Source organism: Pristiophorus japonicus, unplaced genomic scaffold (genome assembly GCF_044704955.1).
Source record: "Pristiophorus japonicus isolate sPriJap1 unplaced genomic scaffold, sPriJap1.hap1 HAP1_SCAFFOLD_85, whole genome shotgun sequence".
NCBI classification, from domain to species: Eukaryota; Metazoa; Chordata; class Chondrichthyes; family Pristiophoridae; genus Pristiophorus; species Pristiophorus japonicus.
The window spans coordinates 2,203,680-2,209,679 of NW_027254772.1; the positions used below are offsets into that span (position 1 = coordinate 2,203,680).

The 6,000-nt window shown below is 41.9% G+C and overlaps 2 non-coding genes across 2 annotated transcripts; both read right to left on the bottom strand.

Moving 5' to 3' along the window:
* Window positions 1-2,109: 2,109 nt before the first annotated feature.
* Window positions 2,110-2,197, bottom strand: trnap-ugg (transfer RNA proline (anticodon UGG)). Its single transcript is given in 2 exon segments — window positions 2,110-2,145; window positions 2,162-2,197. It is a non-coding gene; the product is annotated as a tRNA-Pro (tRNA).
* Window positions 2,198-5,239: 3,042 nt separating this feature from the next.
* On the bottom strand, window positions 5,240-5,327 carry trnap-ugg (transfer RNA proline (anticodon UGG)). Its single transcript is given in 2 exon segments — window positions 5,240-5,275; window positions 5,292-5,327. It is a non-coding gene; the product is annotated as a tRNA-Pro (tRNA).
* Window positions 5,328-6,000: the final 673 nt, after the last annotated feature.

The window sequence follows — 6,000 nt, forward strand, 5'->3', positions numbered from 1 at the left end:
AAGGGGCAATTGATAAACCGGAACTGACAACCATCCCGTTGAAACAGACACCGAAGGACAGGAAGCACATCCCTCTTACACAGCTGTAGAATTGCCCTTCACGGACAGCAGTTCCCTTTCAGAAGAATAAATTGGAATTTCTATCATTCCTGAATGCAATTGTGTTGTGCGTGAATGAGCGCGGTTCTCATGAGCACGCGGGACTGGGACGGTTGTTGAAGCCACAGGTGATAGACAAGCAGGAAAGAGGGTGGGAAATAAAACCAACCCAGACAAAAAGACAATTTAAAACATATATATATTTATCATAATAAGAAAATAAATAAATTTACAATTTTATTGCAAAAAATTGAATTTGATTTGATTGAAATAAATAAATAATTGTTTCTTAATCTATATATTTTTGATTGAACGAAGTCTGTGCGACTGCATGAAATGCACTGGAAATCAGGGTGTGCAGTCAGTAAATTCCCAAACACAGTAAGCCCATGGTGTAAGACAAGCCACGAGGGAAGATGTGGGAAACAAAGGCCATCTTTTAAAGTCGCGAGTGCTTTTCTGCACGATCAGACAGAAGCTGCGTGTGCTGTGAAAGAGGTCAAATGTAATAGAGCCAATGCAGGCAGAACAGAAAAGCACATTTATTGTGAAAGTTAAAAAGTAGGGAATGTATGTAAATATATGCATATATAAATATTGATACAGAAATTTATATAAACAAAGTCAGTCAGTCAGTCATGTCTTGTCTTGTCTTGATTTGATTTGTATTTGAAAATAAGGGGGAAGGAGCTCATCATGTCACACAGCCCATCCGCAAGCTCTCGCTAAAATCGCTATGTTTCTAACTTATATAATTTGCCTTCTTTCACATGTGGAATAGCAAAATCCCACAGCAGACTCTTCTCCTGTCAGTCAGTCCCTGAATGCGTGTTGAATCAAATCAGTGTGGCTTCAAGTTGCATGTAATGCATTTTTCCTCACATGACATGAAATGCACAGTAAGATCGCGCAGAACGTTTCCACGCACTCTCTCACTTACACAAACACACCAACAAACTAAAAATTCTGCACTCTCCAAAGGCAGTTTTTGAAATTTGAAATTTGAAATCCGGGACAGACAGCACATTCCTTTTAAACAGATAGATAATGATCCGATACTGATAGCACACCATTTTGGAGAGACAGAGAATGACCCCGGGCAGACCAGCACATCACCTTAAAAGGGATACAGAAACACAATGAACAAAAACAAAGCATTCTGTAAAACTCAGCAGGCCGTGAACATTCTGTGGATGAATTTCCCGGGCTCACGTTCAGTCAGATGATCATTCGATATTTTAAGAAAAATGTAAAGTTTACAGATTTTTCCTGGAAAATAGCGCCTGGAAAAATAGGCAGCGAGGAAGGACAAAATGGAATGCCTGTGATACAGTGGAGCGTAGGAGTGATTGGAAATTAAATGGCACAATGCAAAAAGGCAAAGTGAGTGGTAAGCGGGCAATAAAGTAACAAAGGATGGACCAGAGGAGGTGTTAGTGTGAACAGCAGAACCATTAGCAGACAATGGGAGCTATGCTTATGATCCGATACGTTGAACCGAATGTTGAGGCCAGAACACTATAACCTGCCTGGAATGTAGGGTTTGAATGCCTTTTAATTAGACCAGGCAGCTTGGCCACCCCGGATTGATTTCCTGCACGGTTTAAATTCGGCAGCCAAGGCCAGCTTCTCACATCTTTTCAGCGCGAGAGAAACAGGACGCACTCATATTCAGGGCAGAGTCTGTTTCACGTTGAATTTGAGATTGACGTTGAATGTATGCTTATCCCTATGGAGGTGAGCTCATGCGTGCAGAAAGGAAGATACACTGATCAAGTATTTGCCGGAATCAAAACGGGGTTTATGTTGTCCAATGAGACACAGAGCCGAGCACATCTGAGAAACATGAACTTTAGTCAGTTCGGTGAGTTTCACTTTGCTCCTGGGAATCTCCAGGATTTTTGTACGCTGTGTGAACAACGGAGTGCAATCACACGTTTTAATTTGAAACATGTCAGTTTTCTCACATGTCGACCGGCTGATAAGTCGTTTTTTGACAAAAGGTTGGCAGGGTTCGTCCGGGATTTGAACCCGGGACCTCTCGCATTTCAATTATTATAATCCCAAAGCGAGAATCATACCCCTAGACCAACGAGCCGCCGACAGTGAGGAGCGTAGCTCTCAGTTTCTGACGTTAGTTTGCTATTCGGCCCATCGTGCCTGTGCTGACTCTCAGAGACCGATTTCATGAGTCCCCCTCTCCATCGTTCTGCTAATGTTTTCCCTTTGATGAAGTGATTATTTTTTGTGACATTACTTCATCAACGAGCTGCATCCTTTTCAGTAAAAGGTGAATTTGGCAATGAGGATAAATGTGATTGAATAAAAAAACTAGGGGAAAATGTTTAACACAATAACGACGAAGCTGGGGGCATACTGGATCAGCAGTCCATTGCTTCAACCTGTCAGTCACCTTGTCTCCTATTGACTGCAAAGTCAGACATCCATCCCCTACTTTTTGCATTCAAACAGAAATAATATGCACGAAAATCTACTTCACCACTTGTTTTGCCCGTGCAACCAGATCGACAGTGATGAAAATGTGCCATTAGCTTCTTAAAGCACACAGCCTTCCTTTACTTCAGGTGAGTGACTGTCCGAGATGGTTGGTTTTGAGGCAGAATCAAAACAAAGAATATAAAATTTCACAAAGCGCGATAGCTGACCACTGCCGGACTCGAACCTGCAATCATCTGATAAGATCACAGTTACAATCGAAATCAGACACCTTATCCTTTAAGCCACGCGGCCGCTACCGTCGGTGCATAATTTGTTGTTTTTTATATTGAGAGCAAATTTGGGACAAGGGTTACATCAAGGAGTGGATATCGGAAAACATGAGCATATTTTGAGTAATGAACAGAGGCGCTGCGATATGGATGTACACGGACACAGGCAAAGTCAATGTATCTTGAAACACAACAGTTTAACAATTCGGTTATCACAGCTGATAATCACACTCCTTTTTAAATGTACAGGATGATCCGGATAATGAGAAAATACGTTTTAAAGGGGCAATTGATGAACCGGAACTGACAACCATCCCGTTGAAACAGACACCGAATGATCCTGGACAGGAAGCACATCCCTCTTACACAGCTGTAGAATTGCCCTTCACGGACAGCAGTTCCCTTTCAGAAGAATAAATTGGAATTTCTATCATTCCTGAATGCAATTGTGTTGTGCGTGAATGAGCGCGGTTCTCATGAGCACGCGGGACTGGGACGGTTGTTGAAGCCACAGGTGATAGACAAGCAGGAAAGAGGGAGGGAAATAAAACCAACCCAGACAAAAAGACAATTTAAAACATATATATATTTATTATAATAAGAAAATAAATAAATTTACAATTTTATTGCAAAAAATTGAATTTGATTTGATTGAAATAAATAAATAATTGTTTCTTAATCTATATATTTTTGATTGAACGAAGTCTGTGCGACTGCATGAAATGCACTGGAAATCAGGGTGTGCAGTCAGTAAATTCCCAAACACAGTAAGCCCATGGTGTAAGACAAGCCACGAGGGAAGATGTGGGCAACAAAGGCCATCTTTTAAAGTCGCGAGTGCTTTTCTGCAGGATCAGACAGAAGCTGCGTGTGCTGTGAAAGAGGTCAAATGTAATAGAGCCAATGCAGGCAGAACAGAAAAGCACATTTATTGTGAAAGTTAAAAAGTAGGGAATGTATGTAAATATATGCATATATAAATATTGATACAGAAATTTATATAAACAAAGTCAGTCAGTCAGTCATGTCTTGTCTTGTCTTGATTTGATTTGTATTTGAAAATAAGGGGGAAGGAGCTCATCATGTCACACAGCCCATCCGCAAGCTCTCGCTGAAATCGCTATGTTTCTAACTTATATAATTTGCCTTCTTTCACATGTGGAATAGCAAAATCCCACAGCAGACTCTTCTCCTGTCAGTCAGTCCCTGAATGCGTGTTGAATCAAATCAGTGTGGCTTCAAGTTGCATGTAATGCATTTTTCCTCCCATGACATGAAATGCACAGTAAGATCGCGCAGAACGTTTCCACGCACTCTCTCACTTACACAAACACACCAACAAACTAAAAATTCTGCACTCTCCAAAGGCAGATTTTGAAATTTGAAATTTGAAATCCGAGACAGACAGCACATTCCTTTTAAACAGATAGATAATGATCCGATACTGATAGCACACCATTTTGGAGAGACAGAGAATGACCCCGGGCAGACCAGCACATCACCTTAAAAGGGATACAGAAACACAATGAACAAAAACAAAGCATTCTGTAAAACTCAGCAGGCCGTGAACATTCTGTGGATGAATTTCCCGGGCTCACGTTCAGTCAGATGATCATTCCGATATTTTAAGAAAAATGTAAAGTTTACAGATTTTTCCTGGAAAATAGCGCCTGGAAAAATAGGCAGCGAGGAAGGACAAAAGGGAATGCCTGTGATACAGTGGAGCGTAGGAGTGATTGAATAATAAATGGCACAATGCAAAAAGGCAAAGTGAGTGGTAAGCGGGCAATAAAGTAACAAAGGATGGACCAGAGGAGGTGTTAGTGTGAACAGCAGAACCATTAGCAGACAATAGGAGCGGTGCTTATGATCCGATACGTTGAACCGAATGTTGAGGCCAGAACACTATAACCTGCCTGGAATGTAGGGTTTGAACGCCTTTTAATTAGACCAGGCAGCTTGGCCACCCCGGATCGATTTCCTGCACGGTTTAAATTCGGCAGCCAAGGGACTAAATCCAAAGCCAGCTTCTCACATCTTTTCAGCGCGAGAGAAACAGGACGCACTCATATTCAGGGCAGAGTCTGTTTCACGTTGAATTTGAGATTGACGTTGAATGTATGCTTACCCCTATGGAGGTGAGCTCATGCGTGCAGAAAGGAAGATACACTGATCAAGTATTTGCCGGAATCAAAACGGGGTTTATGTTGTCCAATGAGACGCAGAGCCGAGCACATCTGAGAAACATGAACTTTAGTCAGTTCGGTGAGTTTCACTTTGCTCCTGGGAATCTCCAGGATTTTTGTACGCTGTGTGAACAACGGAGTGCAATCACACGTTTTAATTTGAAACATGTCAGTTTTCTCACATGTCGACCGGCTGAGAAGTCGTTTTTTGACAAAAGGTTGGCAGGGCTCGTCCGGGATTTGAACCCGGGACCTCTCGCATTTCAATTATTATAATCCCAAAGCGAGAATCATACCCCTAGACCAACGAGCCGCCGACAGTGAGGAGCGTAGCTCTCAGTTTCTGACGTTAGTTTGCTATTCGGCCCATCGTGCCTGTGCTGACTCTCAGAGACCGATTTCATGAGTCCCCCTCTCCATCGTTCTGCTAATGTTTTCCCTTTGATGAAGTGATTATTTTTTGTGACATTACTTCATCAACGAGCTGCATCCTTTTCAGTAAAAGGTGAATTTGGCAATGAGGATAAATGTGATTGAATAAAAAAACTAGGGGAAAATGTTTAACACAATAACGACGAAGCTGGGGGCATACTGGATCAGCAGTCCATTGCTTCAACCTGTCAGTCACCTTGTCTCCTATTGACTGCAAAGTCAGACATCCATCCCCTACTTTTTGCATTCAAACAGAAATAATATGCACGAAAATCTACTTCACCACTTGTTTTGCCCGTGCAACCAGATCGACAGTGATGAAAATGTGCCATTAGCTTCTTAAAGCACACAGCCTTCCTTCACTTCAGGTGAGTGACTGTCCGAGAAGGTTGGTTTTGAGGCAGAATTAAAACAAAGAATATAAAATTTCACAAAGCGCGATAGCTGACCATTGCCGGACTCGAACCTTCAATCATCTGATAAGATCACAGTTACAATCGAAATCAGACACCTTATCCTTTAGGCCACGCGGTCGCTACCGTCGGTGCATAATT